At 38.3% G+C, this 21,071-nt stretch overlaps 1 pseudogene; it reads left to right on the top strand.

Annotated features, from left to right (window-relative positions):
• Positions 1 to 262: 262 nt before the first annotated feature.
• Positions 263 to 2,629, top strand: LOC149142995 (AUGMIN subunit 5-like; annotated as a pseudogene).
• The last annotated feature ends 18,442 nt before the right edge of the window (positions 2,630 to 21,071 follow it).

Genomic DNA, 21,071 nt, shown 5'->3' with positions numbered 1-21,071 from the left:
GTCACTAAACACCATCTCTGTTATATGTATTCAGTTTGTCATTACTAACTTTGAGCAATCAATAGATGAGAGGATTTTCTGTTTCTCCATTTGGGCATAACTTGTTTGACAGATCTGGAAGAAAACTAGTTCACAATCGAGATATTTACGCCGTAAGGCGTTTCCTTCTGAAATGAACTCCCCTAAACACCTTTCTGTCTTAATGTTAACCGTCAGATCTATTGTTAGACGATTCAACAATTATCTGCCCGTATGTCTACCCACTTGGTCTGTCGTGCACACACAAATAGCCAGTTTGCTGCAGAGGAGGGCCGGGGCAAATGCCTTTGTTGCACGGGATTTATCAACGCAGTGGCAGGAAAAAGCACGAAGCCAGGGTTTGAGATACGATGAAGAAAATTCCGATCCGGCCGATGGATTGAAGGTTTGAGTCCATGGGACTCTCAAATTTCTCATCTCACCGCAGCAGCCATCGCAGCTGCAATTGGACACAGAGCAATTCTCTTGGTTTAGGGTTTCCAGCTTTGACTAGGTCTTCAATTCGGGACAGTTTGGTACCAAATCTAGGCGGAACCGGCATTTTTACATCCGGGGTCGAGCTTCAGTGCCTTACCAAGCAGGCATGATCGAATTTCCGAGGGCATTTGCAGTAATTTGAGCTCACTTTCGACCAGTTTTATCCAAAGATTGTAGTGTTTAAGCTATGCAGACTCCAGGCGGTTCCGTTCCTCAGCCGGAGGCTATATTGGAATGGTTACAGCAGGAAATGGGGTACAGACCGCACGACCGATATTTATCTTCCAACAAACCCCTGCCATCGCCGGAAGATCTGAAGAAAATATGCAGGGGAAATATGTTACCCGTCTGGAATTTCCTATTGCAGAGAGTAAGGTCCGAGAAAACAGTGGAGAAAATTAAGAGAAACATTCTCGTGCACGGCAGCCCTAGCATCGCAGTCGGTCTGCAAGAAGGAGCCGAGGCAGCAGCAAAAAACTTAAATGTGAAGGAGGAGGAAGTTAAAGGCAAAAGCAGGAAGAGATATGACGACAGAAGCAAAGGAAAGGTGGCCGAGGTTGCCAAAGCTAAAGAGCCTCTGGAAAAAGGACACGCTTCTGAAGCCTATGAGACCGAGAGAGGGCTCTGAGAGAACGAGGTGCAGCTGAGAAAGAGGTAGAAAGACTACGCCACGTCCTTCAGCGGCAGAGGAAGGAATTGAAGGGACAGATGCTTGAAGCTTCCAGGGAAGAAGCTGAACGCAAAAGAATGCTTGATGAGAAATCAAATTATAGGTACAGATTTAAAATTTATTGTGTTGTTGATTCATTTTCTAAAATCAGACTAGGTTTCGTTACCTTGTTCTATGAGAACGTTACATTATTCAAGTTAGTTTCTTGGTTAAATTCTGTCGCTTCTGAAAAGCCTGTGTATCAAATTAGTTTTGTGGATCTTGCAGCTTGTTTACATTAAGCTATTCTGTTAAATATTAGGAATATCCTGGTTTCAAATATGCTAATTAATGCGATAGGTTCAGAAGGGCCTTGACACTGTGCTCTTTTTAAGCTCCTTAATGATAAATACGGAATAAACGAACTGATTATACCCGATCCCAGAGTTACTCATTATGCTCCAAAATTCCTGATGTAATATATCACAGGGAATGATCTATTACTCGTAAGGCAGCGTGTGGCTGAATTTCGTTTTGTCAAATAGGATTAATTTCGTGCAATAACATTGAAGTCAAGTTTAACTGGATAATATATACTGTGAAGAACATTAAGGAACTTCGCTCAAATTTTAAAATTATTTCTAAAGTTTTCATTGAAGTATCGCCTTTTGACTGTTATTTTTTCTTCTTCTTTTGTATTACGCATAAGTAGGTAATTCTTGAAGCTTATGACCAGCAGTGTGAAGAAACATGCAAGATTTTTGCAGAATATCAGCGACGAATTCATCGTTATGTTGATCAAGCAAGGGATGCACAGTGAGTGAGGGTTGGCAGTGGGCAAGATGCAACTCCTAACATTCTGCGTGCCCATAACGAGCAGGATACCATTTATGCCACAATTAAGGGAAACAAGCTAGCGGATGGTCTCATTCTTATTGAAACAGCACAGGAAAGGAGCATTAGAAAGGCATGTGAATCACTTGCAGCTCATCTCATTGAAAGAATACGGAACACTTTTCCGGCTTATGATGGGGGTGGTGTTCAGGGACATGCACATCTAGATGCTGAGAAGCTAGTTATTGATTTGGATGGGGAAATACCAAATGATGTGAAGGATCTTGCTCTAAATTTGCTCAGGAGTCCTCCACAATTGCTACGTGCAATTACTACATATACAGCTCGAATTGTCAATCTGATAAACCGAGAGACGGAGAAAATTGATGTCAGGGCTGATGCTGAACGTCTGAGGTATTTGATTATTGCTTTGCCTTCTCCATTAGCTTTAATTTTGATTTACCAACAATGCTATGAAAGCAGATATCTGTATTTCCATTATTGTATGATCACAATCTTGTTTTTGAAATAATAGCTGATCAATTGTCTGTTATTATATTTATAAAATGCCTTCCTTAAATACAATAGAAGTATTGGAAGTGCCTCAATACCATGGAACCCATCCCTCCTCTCCCCCTCCACCGAGAAATTGCTTTTGGAAACCACTCATCAAAATTTCGTGGGCATTTTCCAACAATGAACTTTAGGTGCAGTTTCCAGGAAATTGGAGAATTTCAAAATTCCACACAATGGGGTTTTTGAAAAATGGCCTCAATTAGATGAGACATGAGAATTTTTTTAAAATTTTCAACAGTTTGGGAGATTTTGTTGGTTTTCTAAATGGTATATACTCAGTTTTTGGCATGGCCAAGTTTTGCAAAACAACTGATCCTTTATTTGAAGGTTGGTTGTTGGGTGCATGTTTCCTTCATGGCTTGGAATTAGAAGCTTTGATATCATGAAAATGCTTTTTCAGATCTGGGTGCATCTTCTACCAGAGTTTTAGAAGTCACTGGTTTTGATATTCAAGAGAAGATTATTCATAACTCTTTTGTATTCATTCAGTTTTATTCATCGCATACATAGCTTAATAATTTTGGCTCTGAGCACATTCTAAAAGAAAATATCTTGAGTCTGCTAACCAATTGAATTTGTTATAAAGGGAATTTCCAATATCTTGGTCCAGTTTCCGACTAACATTTGAGAATGTTGAAGTTCTGTCTATATCAAATCTTGGGGTATCGTGTAGATCTAGTATAAGACGATAGCAGATCAATAGTTATTATAAATCGTAAACCCCCTCTGTGTGTTCGATGTTTAACAAAGGGAGTGAAAAAAACTATTGGTGATGTGGCAGCAGCAGGTTCATAGTAGCACCCCCTTGATAGTTTTCAATACCATGGAATCCATCCCTCCTCTCCCCCTCCACCGAGAAATTGCTTTTGGAAACCACTCATCAAAATTTCGTGGGCATTTTCCAACAATGAACTTTAGGTGCAGTTTCCAGGAAATTGAAGGAGAATTTCAAAATTCCAAACAATGGGGTTTTTGAAAAATGGCCTCAATTAGATGAGACACAAGAATTTTTTTAAAATTGTCAACTGTTTTGGAGATTTTGTTGGTTTTCTAAAGGGTATATACTCAGTTTTTGGCATGGCCGAGTTTTGCAAAACAACTGATCCTTTATTTGAAGGCTGGTTGTTGGGTGCATGTTTCCTTGCTTGGAATTAGAAGCCCTGATATCATGAAAATGCTTTTTCAGATCTGGATGCATCTTCTACGAAAGTTTTAGAAGTCACTGGTTTTGATATCCAAGAGAAGATTATTCATAACTCTTTTGTATTCATTCAGTTTTATTCATCGCATGCATAGCTTAATAATTTTGGCTCTAAGCACATTCTAATAGAAAATATCTTGAGTTCGCTAACCTATTGCATTTGTTATAAAGGGAATTTCCAAGATCTTGGTCCAGTTTCCGACTAACATTTGAGAATGTTGAAGTTTTGTCTATATCAAATCTTGGGGTATCTTGTAGATCTAGTATAAGACGATAGTAGATTGATAGTTATTATAAATTGTGAACTGCCTCTCTGTGTTCGATGTTTAACAAAGGGAGTGAAAAAAACTATTGGTGATGTGGCAGCAACAGGTTCATAGTAGCACCCCCTTGACAGTGTTCAATACCATGGAACCCATCCCTCCTCTCCCCCTCCACCGAGAAATTGATTTTGGAAACCACTCATCAAAATTTCGTGGCCATTTTCCAAAAATGGACTTTAGGTGTAGTTTCCAGGAAATTGAAGGAGAATTTCAAAATTCCAAACAGTGGGGTTTTTGAAAAATGGCCTCAATTAGATGAGACACGAGATTTTTTTTAAAATTGTCAACAGTTTCGGAGATTTTTTTGGTTTTCTAAAGGGTATATAATCAGTTTTTGGCATGGCCAAGCTTTGCAAAACAACTGATCCTTTATTTGAAGGTTGGTTGTTGGGTGCATGTTTCCTTCATGGCTTGGAATTAGAAGCTTTGATATCATGAAAATGCTTTTTCAAATCTGGGTGCATCTTCTACCAGAGTTTTAGAAGTCACTGGTTTTGATATTCAAGAGAAGATTATTCATAATTCTTTTGTATTCATTCAATTTTATTCATCGCATGCATAGCTTAATAATTTTGGCTCTGAGCATATTCTAATAGCAAATATCTTGAGTCTGCTAACCAATTGCATTTGTTATAAAGGGAATTCGAAGATCTTGGTCTAGTTTCCGACTAACATTTGAGAATGTTGAAGTTTTGTCTATATCAAATCTTGGGGTATCATGTAGATCTAGTATAAGACAATAGCAGATCGATAGTTATTATAAATCATGAACCCCCTCTATGTGTTCGATGTTTAACAAAGGGAGTGAAAAAAACTATTGGTGATGTGGTAGCAACAGGTTCATAGTAGCACCCCCTTGACAGTTTTCAATACCATGGAACCCATCCCTCCTCTCCCCATCCATCGAGAAATTTCTTTTGGAAACCACTCATCAAAATTTCATGGGCATTTTCCAACAATGAACTTTAGGTGCAGTTTCCAGGAAATTGAAGGGGAATTTCAAAATTCCAAACAATGGGGTTTTTGAAAAATGGCCTCAATTAGATGAGACACGAGAATTTTTTTAAAATTGTCAACAGTTTGGGAGATTTTGTTGGTTTTCTAAAGGGTATATACTCAGTTTTTGGCATGGCCAAGTTTTGCAAAACAACTGATCCTTTATTTGAAGGTTGGTTGTTGGGTGCATGTTTCCTTCGTGGCTTGGAATTAGAAGCGTTGATATCATGCAAATTCTTTTTCAGATCTGGGTGCATCTTCTACCAGAGTTTTAGAAGTCACTGGTTTTGATATTCAAGAGAAGATTATTCATAACTCTTTTGTATTCATTCAGTTTTATTCATCGCATGCATAGCTTAATAATTTTGGCTCTGAGCACATTCTAATAGAAAATATCTTGAGTCTGCTAACCAATTGCATTTGTTATAAAGGGAATTTCCAAGATCTTGGTCCAGTTTCTGACTAACATTTGAGAATGTTGAAGTTCTGTCTATATCAAATCTTGGGGTATCGTGTAGACTTTAAGCGACGACATACTTTCGATTGAAGATCCACAAGCACCAGAGAACAACATTGGGAATAATTCATATAATATTTTGAAGCAAGTGAAAAAACACTTCAGTGTAGTATAAATATGCAACAAAGTTTTGAGGCTCTCCATCAACAGGTAGTTATTGTAGTATTGGTAACAATCGTGAGTCCAAAAGATACAATTTCAGGGGGGAAGTTGGGCCAAAGATATTTATTTCCTACATAATGCAGAAGGTTTGGTCTAACTTCATTTCACTCTTGGCTATGCTTATGAAGAATAAATACAATGACTTTGTGCATTAAGAAACATTAGAAGAATGCAAGGAAATTTGCAGAATTTTTTTTATATCATTCTCTAAGAGAGAAAGTATATTATGTTGGCCTTCCTAGTTACCCAGGCCTTTAGTTGACATATTCACAGACAAAGAAAGGACAGCTCTTGTGAAAGCTAGATGAGACGATAAAATGAAGTATTTCGCTCAAAAGAATAAAGGAATATGCAATAGCCAAAAGTAGTGCAAGAAAGGAACACCTCTAATTGCTAAATGAACCAGGATACTGAATGAAAAACAACAACCCACTACAAACTTTTACTGGAGAAAACAACAAAGCTTGTTATGAAATTATGTACTGAGACTACTGATGTTTTTTCCATAGAAGCTAAAGAGAATGCTTTGGTTTGGTATCATCTTGATGCTGATCTGGATTTTTGATCTTGCCAATCCAAGGAGCTGTTTAGATAATTTGGAGAGTGTGTTTGCAAACAAGCAAGTGAATGTCAAAATTGTACAACATATTATTGAGGTTTTTGTTTATAGGTCTACTATGGGGTCAAGGTCTATGGAGAAATATTCAATATTTAATATTGTGTAATGTGTATGTTAGAAGTTTATGTATATAAGCTAATAATGGCTTCCATCAATCTCAATCTATGCAATTTCTTAGGCACGAGAAGATGCTACCTCTGGAATTTGGTCATGGATTCAAAACAGAGCAACAAAATGTTGATAATAGAGATGGCTTCAGTGGTGTCTATGACCAAGTTGTTCACAAGAAGGAGCTTATTTTCCTTGAAGCACATGCAGAGCCATATATGAGGGAATTGACTACCAGTGATGTTGTCATAGTTACATTTGTAACTCTTGTTGGAAAAGAGAGGGTAGGAAAATAACGTACAAATATTGAGAAACACCAAACACAATGGATTTCCAATTATTGATGGACTCCTATATCATTTTTTTATGGCATTAGGATATCAAAGAGATGAAAACCATGGTTTTTGATAGCTAGGCACTTTTTTTTTGTAGTTTTGCCAGATGTCTAGGAAAAGAGTAATTAATTTATCCTACAAATTTTATGACTAATTATATTTTTACATGAGTAATTAACCCATGGATAAAGTAGAGTATATTTTTCAAATAAGTTATATGAAACAAAAGGTTTTGTAAACCATACTTCAACAGATGACAAAAATTTCTCTTTCAAAATTGGATAAAAGGACCATTGGATGACAGGTGGCATAGTTGACCCTGTTTAAAGGGAGGTCGATAGATTTTCAAGAATATTTACAACATATTCAAATTTGCAGGCAGGATATCAACAGTCAAAGAATCAATTTCCAATTTGATGGCAGAGGATTTTCTATCATTTCCGTATTCCTTGTAGCAACTTAAAATTTATTTTATTTTTAGTTTACTGTTAGGATTTTATTCCTAAAATCTTGTAACAGCTTGAGGATTATGTTTTTCCTATATATTCTTTCATTAGAATATATATTTGTAATGTAAGGAGGTTGGATTTTGGTGTCAAAAACCAAAGTTTGTATACTGTAGAAGCTTGATAAATTACTCCTTCTTATGCCTAGAAAACTGGCTATTGCTAACGACATAAGCTAATGGCTATCTTGGCATTTTGACTACGTAGTAGAGGATGCCCATTATATACCTAACAAGAAGGGTTATTTGAGAGTAAGTATAGCTATTAGTTGAATTCCTATCTCTGGGCTCCAGAATATTGTTGAAATCTTCTAATTTGACTGTTTTGTGATAATATTTGATGGTATTATTGTTCATATACCGGTGAATATTGATCAATATGAATGATTTTCCTTTCATAGTTCTTGTTTTTTGATTCTTTATGAATAGGAATTGATTTATTCAACTAAAATTGGTATTGTTGATTTTGATGGTACTTCTGTTCTCCAGCTTGATGATTGGGTGCTGTGCCGAATCTACAAGAAAAATGGTCATTCTTAGAGAGTACAAGGGGTGGAACGAGATGAATCACCAAGTGTAGATGAAGTGATGGCTTCTTTGCCTAATATTGATCAGCAAAACAAACTACAACTGCCCAAAATTGCCTCTTTCAATGGGTTGTTGGAGAGTGACGATCCTTTCATAGATGGTTTTTTAAACGATGAAGCCATGGATGGCAATGGAAACAACAACGGACTACCTCAAGTCCAGTCTTCCAACCTCTCTCACAACAATTTCAGCAATAACAATGACAACAATAGCGATTGCTAATATGAAGTTGTCCCAAAACAAGAAGAATTAGTAGTGGAGAATGACAACAAATTCAATTCTCTCAGTAGGACCCTCTCCTTAGCATATGGGGACGATGAAACCAACCCTATAAAGAGATTCAACAACATGTAGAACAACTACAGCTACAATGTCAACAATAATGTTTCAGCCTTGCTTAATTCAATGCAGCCCAATCAAACTTTCCAACAGCAAAACTTCCTAAGTGCATTGAATGACAGTGAACAGAATTTCAGACTTCACTACATTCAGAACATGCATTGGACCACCTAAGCAACTGCTCATCACAAAGATTTTGAATTCTTTTCAACAAGACTAAGATTGGTATACGTCAAAATTTTCTGGATACTAACTCAAAATAGATTGTTCTTTCTACAACTGATCTGTATAATAGTTTCTATGGTATACATGAAAATTGTCATAATTTGTGCATGGAATGAACAGTAGAAACTTGCTATATTCTATGTATAGCAATAGGTATACACAATCAATGTATCAGGTGCAAAGAAACTGTCTATGGCTTCAGGCCTTTATTCATCAGACCATTGTAGCATTCACTATGGTATATTATTGTTTATAGAGGAGTAGACAAGTTGTTCATACATAAGCCTTCCTGTTATAGACATTTTTGTGCCTTAAAACTCCAAGCATGAAATGTCCATAAACCAAGGGCTCCTAAGTCCCTAAAAGTGTTGTTCTAACCCCTAAAGGAATAAGGTCAACAAATTTCAGCTTCTCCCAGAAGTTCTCCACCAGAAACTGCTCAGAATAAGTCAAAACAGGATCATTTCAACTGCTCCACTAGCTAGGTGTGTTGCATTGCACCTAAATACACTGGCTAGGTGCGTTGCAACGCACCTAAATGCACTATGAGGGTGCATTGGGCGAGAAATGACAAATGGCAGTGTCATTCCATGAGGTGGAGAGACAATGGAAGCTTCCAGAATCTTCTCCTATGACACTTGCCTCACTGAATTCGACCAAGGATGAGTAAGAGGCCTTCAGTCTCCAAGTGGAAGCAAGAACTGACAGAGAGAAGACACCAATCAAATCACAAGCTGACTCATCCTCCTTACACATATCTATATATGGATCCCTCATCCCAGAGATCCAGAGGCTGGAATTTTGCACATTGTAAGGAATTGCTGTTGGTTTTGAGACAAACATCAGAGTATTGGGTGATCTATGCTTTGTTGGAGGCGAAGAGGGGCTTCTTTGCTGGGAGGTTGATGTTGGGTCAGGAATCATCGGTTGTAACTCCTCCTGGATCTTTTCTTGTTTATCAATAAAAACTATTTGAGTTTTTCCTCCATGCTTTTGTATCATTGATGCTTGTTACATTTGTATGGTTAACTTAAATCTGATCCTAAGTTGTTTATAAATATAGATCCATGTCTTTGTATAGTGTTCTTCTTCTGTGATCTTACAGGTACTTGGTGAAGCTGGGCAAGTAAGGGAGCAGGTAGCTGGAAGCTGTCAAAGAAGAGAGGGATTGGATCAAAGGATTAGCGCAAGACACAGGTTGGTTCTTCCTATTCCTCTCTATCTATAGTTCATAAAGGAAATACAAAAGTAGTTTTTCTCTGTTTGTTTCTAAGGCAGCTGTCACACCTTAGTGGGATAAAGCAGTTCTAAATAGACACTTTTCCCGGTAACAAAATGGCGACTTCGCTGGGGAAGGATGTCTAATTAGTTTGTTTGTGTATCTCTTTGTTGTTTGTTTCATAAACTTATAAGTAGCATTCGAACTATATTTGCCATAACAAATGCAAAGTAGACATCTGTTGCTTCAATCCATTCACTGGATCTGTTTATGATTTGAACAGCTGATTCACAAACTATCTGATTGCCCTTGTGATAGCTCTTAGACCCTCCTTAGATCTACCCCTGATTGTGCATTACTGATTGCTTTCACTCGGCCAAAAACCAAAGACTGAACTGCAAACTGTGACCCAGAACCTGGACAGATTCTCGTTTCTGGCCCAGCGCAGGTACTGTTAAGAGATCCTGCATTTCAACGCACTTCCCAAAAGGGCAACCTACGTTGCAATGCAGTTTCTCTGTGTTACAGGTGCGCTGATCAGACTAGCCCTGTGCAGCTGAGGTTCTTGTACTTCATTCTTTCTAGTTCTGTCTCTGAATTTTGCTGCCTGTGATCAGTATATACCTGTTGAAAACCCCTTTTCCTTGTTGTTATTCCGCCTCCTTTGTACAAAAGAACTGTAGATGTTTTTGTGTGTTTGTTGAGTCGTTTACAGTTTTCCATTGCAAAAGTAGAATAGTCGTATTGTCGTCCTTTGATTTAGATCTGTCGCAAGTGTCGATTTCGATCATAGGAGAAAGTTTGATTGCTGTTGATGGTCGATTATACTTTTACTATTGCCTTTGGTCTGAATTTGTGATTTTCTAGTGTCAAAAACGAGTATTCATTTCAAAATCGTAAAGTGTCGTAATCGTCTTTATCTTTTGATTTCGAAAAGAAGTTTGTTTGTGCTTGTCGCTTGAAAGCAAATTCAGATTTGTACATCAACTTTGCTTTTAGCATCAATACTAAGAAAGTCGAAAACAAATACATGCATGTGCATTTGCATATAGACAGTCTGTTTGGCTTGATTTAGGAAAGTGCATTTACAGTGTGCTCTTTGCTCTTTGTGAAAAGATTGTGTCTTTCTTTTCCTCTAGTAGCTAGGATTTTCATTGCACAAAAGAGATAAAAGTTTGTTTATCATCTTTAGATTGCATTTTAGGAATTACATCTACATATCGTGGTGAACCCAAAAGGCAAACTTCATAAGCAAGATCAACTTAAAATAAATTCAATGAATCTAACAACGCTTTGGAACTTAACGCACAACATTTAGAGGTCTAGGCTAGAGACATATTCCGGCGTCGTAAAGACTGGTAACTGTTGTCCTCACTGATGGTTGGGTGATTCCTCCACTTTGAGACGATAAGTGCCAGTACGGACTTGTGCTCCCACGTACCGTCGAGTATATTTTGGGAGACCCCTATAGGCTTAAATCCTTTATCCATAGGAAGCCGTGTCTGCCGCCCTATCGATCGCAATGCACTGAACACAGCATTCGGGAAGATTGACTGTCGTACCGTAAAAAGTATTCTGCAGTTTTGTAATTGATTTGGTACTCCCTCTACCTGGACCTCCAGAGCAGTCCCTTTCATTCCTTTTCAGACTCCTTAACGGAAAAGGTCCATCTGAGCACTTGTCACTTCAAGCTCATTAAAAATCGAAGGAGACTAGAGTCATCTTTTGTTTTTTTCTTGACTCTTAAAAACTGAAAAAACAAGTTGTGTCAAAGCGTATTAAAATTTATTTAAAACGGAATATTCATTACCCTTTCCTATGTTGATCTTGGGTTGAGAAAATGGAGTCTACCAACCAAGGAATTCCCCTTGGAGGAAATCCTAGTCCCTTCTCCTCTTGGGGAGATGTTGGTGCGCCCCATATGGCCACATTGTCGCTTCCAGGACTGACAATTGGTTTGCCTGTATGGCTCTTCTCAACCTCTATCGTTCAGAACACCACTATTCCTGAACAATCGAATCAGCAATTAGACGAGTCCAAAGTTGCCCGCCAACCTTCTACTTCCTCTAATTCTTCCTCTCCTCCTTCCTCGTCGCTTGATGGGGCTGGTAAAGCCAAAAGTCAAGTTCCTAAGGATAAGAAGGAAAAGAAGAAGAAAGAGAAGAAGAAGAAGGAGCCAAAGGCGAATGGAGGAAAACGAGTGTCGTCTAACGAAAATCCACACACTGCACCGACCAGGCCTAAATCGCCATGTGTCATTTCCCCAAGGAGACCAATTTCACAGAGATTGTCCTTGCATCCCTTGGATATTGAGGGACTGGTCTCCTCGTTTGCACAACCCGGTGTCGTCAACCTTTGATGATCATGTTGAAAGCACACCATCAACTAGTGAAAGTGAAGCCCCAAGACAAAAAGGGAAATGTAGATTTCCTTGTAAACTGTGCGAAGGTGATCATGCCGTCCACTGTTGTCCCTTCTTAGACGAAGCTAAAAGAGTTTTGGATGATCGTCTGGTTTCACCGTTACGACTTCCTCCTGGATATAAAAAACTCTTGCCGAGTCCGTCACTAGTTGAAAATCCAGCTAGCCCGCTCAGGTGGTCGGCTGAAGCACCTATCGTTGAAGATAAACCATCTGGATCCATACCAGATGAAAGTCAAAAGGTTGAGGTGGCAGTTGACCCAGTCTTGCCTTCAGAGGTTTCATCTTCAGATGATACAATCACTGAAGAGAACAAGGATGACACCGTCCAAATTCTTTTCATAAGCACAGACTCCAACGAACATGGGGGCAATTTACCCTTTCCTTTACCGCAGGAAGGAAGTTCATCAGAGCCATACCCGGCCGTCTATTCAGTCCCACCTCCAAGCAACCTAGTTGTCTCCTTCGACTGGAATCAACTAGGCAGACCCCGTTTACCAGCAAGCGTACCATTCCGAATTATCATTCAAATATATAGAATGGTTATGGCTGGTACCATCATAGATGAGGGGGCTTCTGTGAGTATCCTTTCCTCAACTTCTTGGAAAGCGCTTGGTTCACCATCGCTTTTGCCTGAGATGAGAAATCTGACAAGCTTTGATAAAGGAACCAGTCGACCTTTAGGGATCCTTCCCGATGTGCCCATAACATTGAGAGGGAAAATCGTTCACATGAACGTAATGGTAGTTCAAGGACCCCTGGATTACAATCTACTCCTTGGACGAGACTATATTTATTGCATGGGAGCCATTGTCTCATCACTCTTTAAAGTGATGTGTTTTCCGCGTGAAGGAAGAGTGGTCAAGCTCGTGGACCAGCTTTCATTTCCCGGATCACGCATAGCAAATAGTCATATACCATCCCTAAATGGTCTTTTCACGCAAGAAATGTCTCAACCTCCAGTCCGTCCTCCCGATGAGCGCGAGTAATTCAGAGGGATATGACTGAATCCCAGGGGGCATGCACCCTGGTCTGCTTCGGCAGGAAAACTTCGGGTATAGGGTAGGTTTCCGCGGGAGAATATGACTAGTCTGTACCCTCGTCCGTGATTGGAAGAGGGGGCTATTCTAGAACAAGATTCTCTTGTCAAAGTTATGTGAGTTGGCGAGCGCCGCCACTCACCTCTGTCTATCTCGATAGACATCGTCGAAGAAGTGTTTTGTTTACGCCGTGAATAGAACAATCTTTGGGTAACCCGTAAGAGGTAGGCCTCTCTCGGTAAAACAAATGTTTTGGCGGAAAAAAGTAGAGGTAACCTTGAAACTCTATTTTATACCTGGGGGCATGCAAACATTTTGGAGTGCAAGCAACGAGCGATTATTTATCTGTTTTTTGGATTAGTCGTTTCCTAACTTGCATAAAGAAAGGATGTGGGGCAAAACTCTAAAAATTGCCATTTTATATGAGACATTCTTATCATACGACTGGATTAATCGAGCAGTGTTACCGCAAGGTTCAAGCTCGTTAAAAAATAAACCCGCATCGAGCAAATGTTTCCACCCGCGTTTAAGCTCGTTAAAAAAATGAACTATTCCCCGGAAAATAACCACCGTGAATGAAGTACTTCAACCATTAAAGCCTTGGTCGTGTTTGCACCATCACCTCCACTTTTTCATTGGCCGATCATTCACCTCCATTTGATTGTTTACCCGTTTTGAGGGACAGCTGCGAAGAGTGATTTTACTAGCCATCCTCATGACACTGCCATGATTGGAAAATTCCAAACCTTACCTGGAATCAGCTGCTACCCATTTTATCACTCGTTCCTCAAAAGATGAGTCTTCTTTAAGCTCTTTTCAACTGACTCGTAAAATATGAAAAGATTGCCGCGTCCTTGGCCTTCCAGCTCGTTAAAGGGACAGGAAGTGTTATCCCTCATCTAGATTTTAATCTTTTTGGACCCGAGGGATTATTATACAAAAAGATCGAGCGCTTGTTTGTTCGGCTCGTTAAAACTATCGAAAATTCATCCCTTCTGTATTGTTTTATACTTTCTCAGACTTAAGGGATTAGATGACGAAAAAGGAATTTTGGAGTTACCTTTACGTACCTTTTCAGACTCTCTAAAATTGAAAAGGACCGAGTTATCTTTGTCGTTAAACTCGTTAAAAAGATTAATAGCGACAAACTTGGCTTTAGACGAGAACGAGTTTCACTATCGCTAGGCTCGTTAAAACATAGCGATGGGTTTGCCCGAAGGGCAAATTATAGAACAAGCATATGTTATCCTCCTCAAGCTTGATAAAAATAAAGAGGTACTGGTCAGCAATGACTGGGGAAAAATTGGGAAGAAAACTCAAAGAATCTTTATTGGTAGCAAGTCTCTCTTGAACATGACACTTCCACTCCGTGTCCGAGTCGGGTTGGGTTGTTTCATTCACCGGTCACATCACCATGGTCACACCATACCATCCACATTTCGGGTTAATGCTACCAATCCATCACATCAGTGTCACCGACATGTTCAAGAGAAGTCATCCAGAGAAGTCACCTGTGTCCCACCCACTACCATACATTATATTCCATTTTTTCATGACCGCCACCCTGAACCGTATATCATCATATCGTTTTCACTTCCATCAAAATCATTTGCTCCGTTCTGTGTCATTGATGTGGGACTCATTAAGGCCCTCCTGTGACGGATCACTTCTTGTCGACATCAGCTCATTATCCAAGAAGTTGGTCTAGGAACACCCCCTTCAGTACTTTGAAGCTTGCATGCCTCAATGGCAAGTTTCTCACTTTCGGCAATAGGTTTACATCAATGACCTACGACCGAAAGATTTTGCGTGGTGTTCGACGCCAAGTCCTTTATTCACACCACGTGAATTGTACTGTAGTACCTTGAGGATCATTATCATTATCGGTGATTCCTCTCGCGCTTGTTAACAGTTTACATCATTGACTGGTAACCAAGCGATGTCTTTCCATGTTCGACTTCAGAACATTTCTCACATGGATAGACTTGTACTTCGAGTGAAGATCGGACGAGATTGAAGACCCCGGATCTAGTTTCATCCATCCGGGCTGCGATATATATCCAGGGAAATAAAGACATTAAATGTACAGCATTGCAGCACAGATAATCATCCTCCCAAAGGATGATGGCTCTATCAGAATCATCAGTCTACAATCAGACGATTGTCTGTCCTATGTACATGAGAATGAATTTATAAAGCTGAGCATGGGAATGCCCGCCTCAGCTAGATCATGAAAAACAGTATGAAGATAATGTATTGTATTGTATCTTATTACAGGTCTCCTCCCATCATTGAAAGAACTTCGGATCCTCATAATAAAGCATTTCACCCGACACCAAAAGGTTAACGGCTTCATACTTTAGGGCGCAACTGTTATAGACATTTTTGTGCCTTACAACTCCAAGCATGAAATTTCCATAAACCAAGGGCTCCTAAGTCCCTAAAAGTGTTGTTCTAACCCCTAAAGGAACAAGGTCAACAAATTTCAACTTCTCCCAGAAGTTCTCCACCAGAAACTGCTCAAAATAAGTGAAAACAGGATCATTTCAGCTGCTCCACTGGCTAGGTGCGTTGCATTGCACCTAAATACACTGGCTAGGTGCGTTGCAACACACCTAAATGCACTATGAGGGTGCGTTGGGCGAGAAATGACAAATGGCAGTGTCATTCCGCGAGGTGGAGAGACAATGGAAGCTTCCAGAATCTTCTCCTATGACACTTGCCTCACTAAATTCGACCAAGGATGAGTAAGAGGCCTTCAGTCTCCAAGTGGAAGCAAGAACTGACAGAGAGAAGACACTAATCATATCACAAGCTGACTCATCCTCCTTACACATATCTATATATGGATCCCTCATCCCAGAGATCCAGAGGCTGGAATTTTGCACATTGTAAGGAATTGCTGTTGGTTTTGAGACAAACATCAGAGTATTGGGTGATCTATGCTTTGTTGGAGGTGAAGAGGGGCTTCTTTGCTGGGAGGTTGATGCTGGGTCAGGAATCATTGGTTGTAACTCCTCCTGGATCTTTTCTTGTTTATCAATAAAAACTATTTGAGTTTTTCCTCCATGCTTTTGTATCATTGATGCTTGTTACATTTGTATGGTTAACTTAAATCTGATCCTAAGTTGTTAATGAATATAGATCCACGTCTTTGTATAGTGTTCTTCTTCTATGATCTTACAGGTACTTGGTGAAGCTGAGCAAGTAAGGGAGGAGGTAGCTGGAAGCTGTCAAAGAAGAGAGGGATTGGATCAAAGGATTAGTGCAAGACACAGGTTGGTTCTTCCTATTCCTCTCTATCTATAGTTCATAAAGGAAATACAAAAGTAGTTTTTCTCTGTTTGTTTCTAAGGCAGTTGTCACACCTTAGTGGGATAGAGCAGTTCTAAATAGACACTTTTCCCAGTAACACTTCCTAATGATGAGAAGGCTTATACTTCCAATTTTTGCATAATAGCAGAAACTTGTATGATAATATCCCAATATTCAATCAAAAGGTTTGCAGTTAAAATCTCCATAGTATTCATGGGATGCATAGCTATAACAATCATTAGATCAGAATGTTTGAAAGAGATCAGGAGACCCATATCTACAATTAAGTTTTTGTATCAAACCATACTAAAGCAACAATATCAAATAAGGAGGAGACATTACATAAGAGAGACTCCAAGATTTGCTAATATTGCTTGTCATAGTATGAAAAATCTGGTTTACCTCTGTATCAGATCTGTAAAGATCTTAGAATGAGATCCAGACATATTAATGTGAAAATTTATGTGCATATTAGATATAAAAGATTTGAGTTTTGGGTTATCAAAGCTATAGACTGAGAACTACATGGATTGCTTGATAGGATGGCTGGTTCGATTTGTATATCAGGATTGCTAGCTTCTTTGGGGTGGTAGTGTGAGATGAATTGGGAATTGCTACTCGTTTCATACTTCAAGAGGGAGATGAATTTCCCAGTGATGGTGGTGATGAAGGAACTCAACAAAAGCACAAAGAATAGCATAGCTGATTGAATAAAAAAATCAATTGTGTAAATACAAATAACACACCCTACAAAGTGATGTCTGCTTTTTCTGTAAGGTTATCATTTTATCAGTATTTTATAGAACATAAACAGTTAGCAAAGCTACAAATGTGAAATGTTAATTGGTCTCTGTTAGTCAATTCCAGTTTGTGCCCATATGGAATACTGTCCAGTGTGTTTCTTTGCAAAAGAAACACATTGCCAAATAGTTATTTTTCAATAGCGAGTTACTGCTGCAACTCCACGTTGTAAATGCTAGAGCCTGTGGAAGGAGACCTCCTTATCAGTATATGTTGTGTTATAGAATTCTTTGATTATATAGTTTATTAGATATTCATTGGGGCATACGGCACGTTGGCTGGGGTTAGATACAGCTAATTAGATTCCACCCACAAGGTAGGATAGTATTTGGTTCTCATTGGTTGGCCACAAGAATCCACAATATGGTACAACAAGGTCTATTGGATGTATACTAATATAAACAGTGTACCTTTTTATGTTTTTGGCGACGATAATCCTTGACTGTTCATGGTTCCAATTGGATTTATGGTTTAGCCAAGGTTACACCATTTTGGGTTTCATAATATACTCGCTAATTCTGGATTGTTCATGGTTCCACTTGGATTATGGTTTAGCCATGGTTTCACCACAATCCAAGAGATTTTGGCTTTTGTAATATAGTCAACATCAGAGAAAATACAAACGACCCAGAACATCAGAGAAAATACAAATGACCCAGATCCATCGAAACCTTGAAAGTTTGTTCATGAACTCTCCAGATCCATCAAAACCTTGAAAGTTTGTTCATGAACTCTCCGAATCTGGTATAAAATGTGTACTATATTTGAAACTTCAATTTGCCATTAAATTAATGGGACATGAATTCCCACAAAGGAGTTCAGAAAGGTGCAATTAAGTTGAGCTTTCAACTTGTCATTCAATTGATGGACACTGAATATTAAATATAAGATAAATATATAGGAGTAGCATGTGAGTGTTAGTTTTATAAAGAAGATTATTTTTATTATTAATAAAAATATAGATAGTTAGTTTCATTTTAAAGGGTTATAAATATGAGTTATAAATACAAGACTTAAAGGGTTGTAAATATGAGTTATTAATTGGTTTTATGCAAAACCTAATAAATAGTAATTTAGTAATTTCTTTTTAATTGAGTGACTCAAATTCATGTTTCTTTAGGTTGAAGGTAAAGCCACCAAAGTGGAAAAAATTGTGATGCCAATAATCAGAGGGATCGTAATAAGAAATTTAATATTCCAAGAAGAGGAGGTAGTAGTAGATTCTAATAAATTAGCAATGCAACAACATAAATGTTTGCAACAAATTTAGAGAGATCCACCTTGTTGAATAATGCACACACTACATGGATAATGGATTTCCGCACTTTATGCCTTACGGCGTTTCCTTTGCAACATCTAGTGCAAATGCTAGTAATAAGCTCCTCTTCATTGGGAGAAATGTTTATGGGTTTAATGTTAGACGAATATAACGCACCCAAAGTAATCTACAACTTTATCCACACTACTTGATACCTGCAAAAACATATTCTTAACGCATTATTAGCCTATCAATAAATATTTATGTTGGCATTAATACATATTCTTACGGCATTATTAGTCTATCAATAAATATTTATGTTGGCATTAATAAATATCTGTCTAGATTCACCTGCTTTATGGGAAGGTTTCTCCATCCAACATCGCGATGAAATGTATTTAGGTAGAATCATATCTTGTTTGCAATCTAGGCCCCGCAGTTGAGGGCTTCTTTTGAGTAGCAAGGAAATCTACCCATCTTGGATACTCTCTTTCCTTAAACCCTTAAAACTAACTCCAGTGTCCATGATCTCCTCGGATTGGAACATGAATAATATTGGCCTCGTCAATGGTCTTACTCGGTCTTTGACTACATGTACAAAAGATTAGATTCATCCTGCGGAGGAGAAGCTGGAAGCCGGTGGTCGACGGGGGCACAATGTAAGACACAGATTGTATTTGCAATTGTTTGCAATAGTGAAAGAGCTTGCCCAAGCTTTTGCAATAAAACCCAAAACATAAAGTGTTTTCACCCTGTAGTTATGGGCTAGCTCAAAAAGGTAGAAACATATTGCTAAAAAACCTGCCTACCAGGTGTCCATGTGGCACACGGTTTTTCAAAATTCAAATTTCAAATGGGATTTCTTGTGTTTAGAAGGCTTTAACTGTGTTCGGTCGAAAAATGGGAGAAAGTACCGATACAGTCTCTAAAGTACAGTGAAAAGATAAAAGGCCACATGAGGCTCCAGATTGCAAATTCTCAACAGTTTTCCGACTTCCGCAGCAGGATGGGTTTATCATTTTATGTAAACGGGCTTAAATGGAAACAGACAGGGCCTCGTTGGCCACGTTAACAAGCTCAAGGAATGTGCAATTGTGATAAGCTTGGTGACTTAGATCTACACGAAGTTCTTGCTATAGAGCTGCATGGAGGTCACCTCAACTGTGCGAATATGGACGTAAGTGACAGAAGAGCCATTCCATTCGCAATAAAAGCCGATAGATTAGAATTTCGTTGGGTAGATACATTTCCCACTTTATGGCAAACAAACAAAGTTACTTCCTATAGTCTCAGCCTACACTGTTATTTAAAACGCAATCCGCTTAAAACATTCATGTCAAATTACTCAATATTGGCTAAATTAGATTTCCAAAATATAGTGATCCAAGGAAAAAGCAACGTACAATGAGAGATGTTAGGCATCCAAGAGAAATAGTCCAATGTCAAAATCAGAGAGAAACACGCCTAGGAGCGGGGTAAAGTTCGTCGCTCCCGCCCACACGTTAAGAACATATGATGCCCTCAAATTTGGCTTGTGGAATTGTTTTGTTAATTAGAAAATCAAGTTCGTTAACAATTCCAGAGTTGCCAAATTGTTACGAGCCTAGTTTCCTGCGATTTCAAAATTGACGAATTCATAAGTTTTCAATTTTTATGTAGATATGTTCTTCCATTTAACTATGTATGAATGATGTTTTTATGTCCATTTATTGTCCCTCAAAATAAAAAGCAGCAACAACAAATAAATGAAATAATAGAGGAAAAATATAAGAAAAAAAAGTCAATTCCCTTTACCTAACAATAACTTTTTGCTGCTAGCCTAACATTGTATTTTTATGTTGTTTTTTTTCTTTTCATATAACTTTTTCTTAAACACGTATTTTTTTCAAATGGGCTTTCTTCAATATGCCCATTCTATTAGATTCGTAGCCTCGTTTTTATGTATGGACACCATTTGTTCAATCATGGTCTTTTTTTTAAGAGTTTTCCATATTATGAATTCACTACCTCCTTAAGAGTGATAGGATCATCACAAATATCAAAGAAATCAAAATTTGAATTGAAATCAAGTGGAGGGCCTTTTTCTAGATTTTTCCATCCTATGAATTCACTACTTCCCTAAGAGTGCTAGGATGATCACAAATAACAATGAAATCAAAATTTGAACTAAAATCAAGTGTAGTGAACATTTGTGCATTCCTTCATTCTTGAATTGATCTTCTCCACACCTTACTACGTGGTTTTTCTTCTTATTTATGTTCTTTTGTATAATCTAATTCACCATCCTTCATTTCAAACTTTGTCTTCTTTGTTTTTTTTTTTTAAATCTATTGGTATGATTTCCTATTTGAAAACATACTTGATTTATCTAAATACTACACCTTGACAACACACAACCTTTTCAGCTACTAGGTTACAAATCTTATAACCTTTTAGATCATATTTATATCCAATAAAGATATAATTTTCATTTTTCTTATTATATTACCTATATTCTCTTTGAAATGTGTATGTAAGTGCCACA

Source organism: Pinus tabuliformis, chromosome X (assembly GCF_031772625.1).
Source record: "Pinus tabuliformis cultivar Carrire ecotype Pingquan chromosome X, CPIR1, whole genome shotgun sequence".
NCBI classification, from domain to species: domain Eukaryota; kingdom Viridiplantae; phylum Streptophyta; class Pinopsida; order Pinales; family Pinaceae; genus Pinus; species Pinus tabuliformis.
Note: the sequence above shows the minus strand (reverse complement) of the source record. Positions and strands in the feature narration are given on the sequence as shown.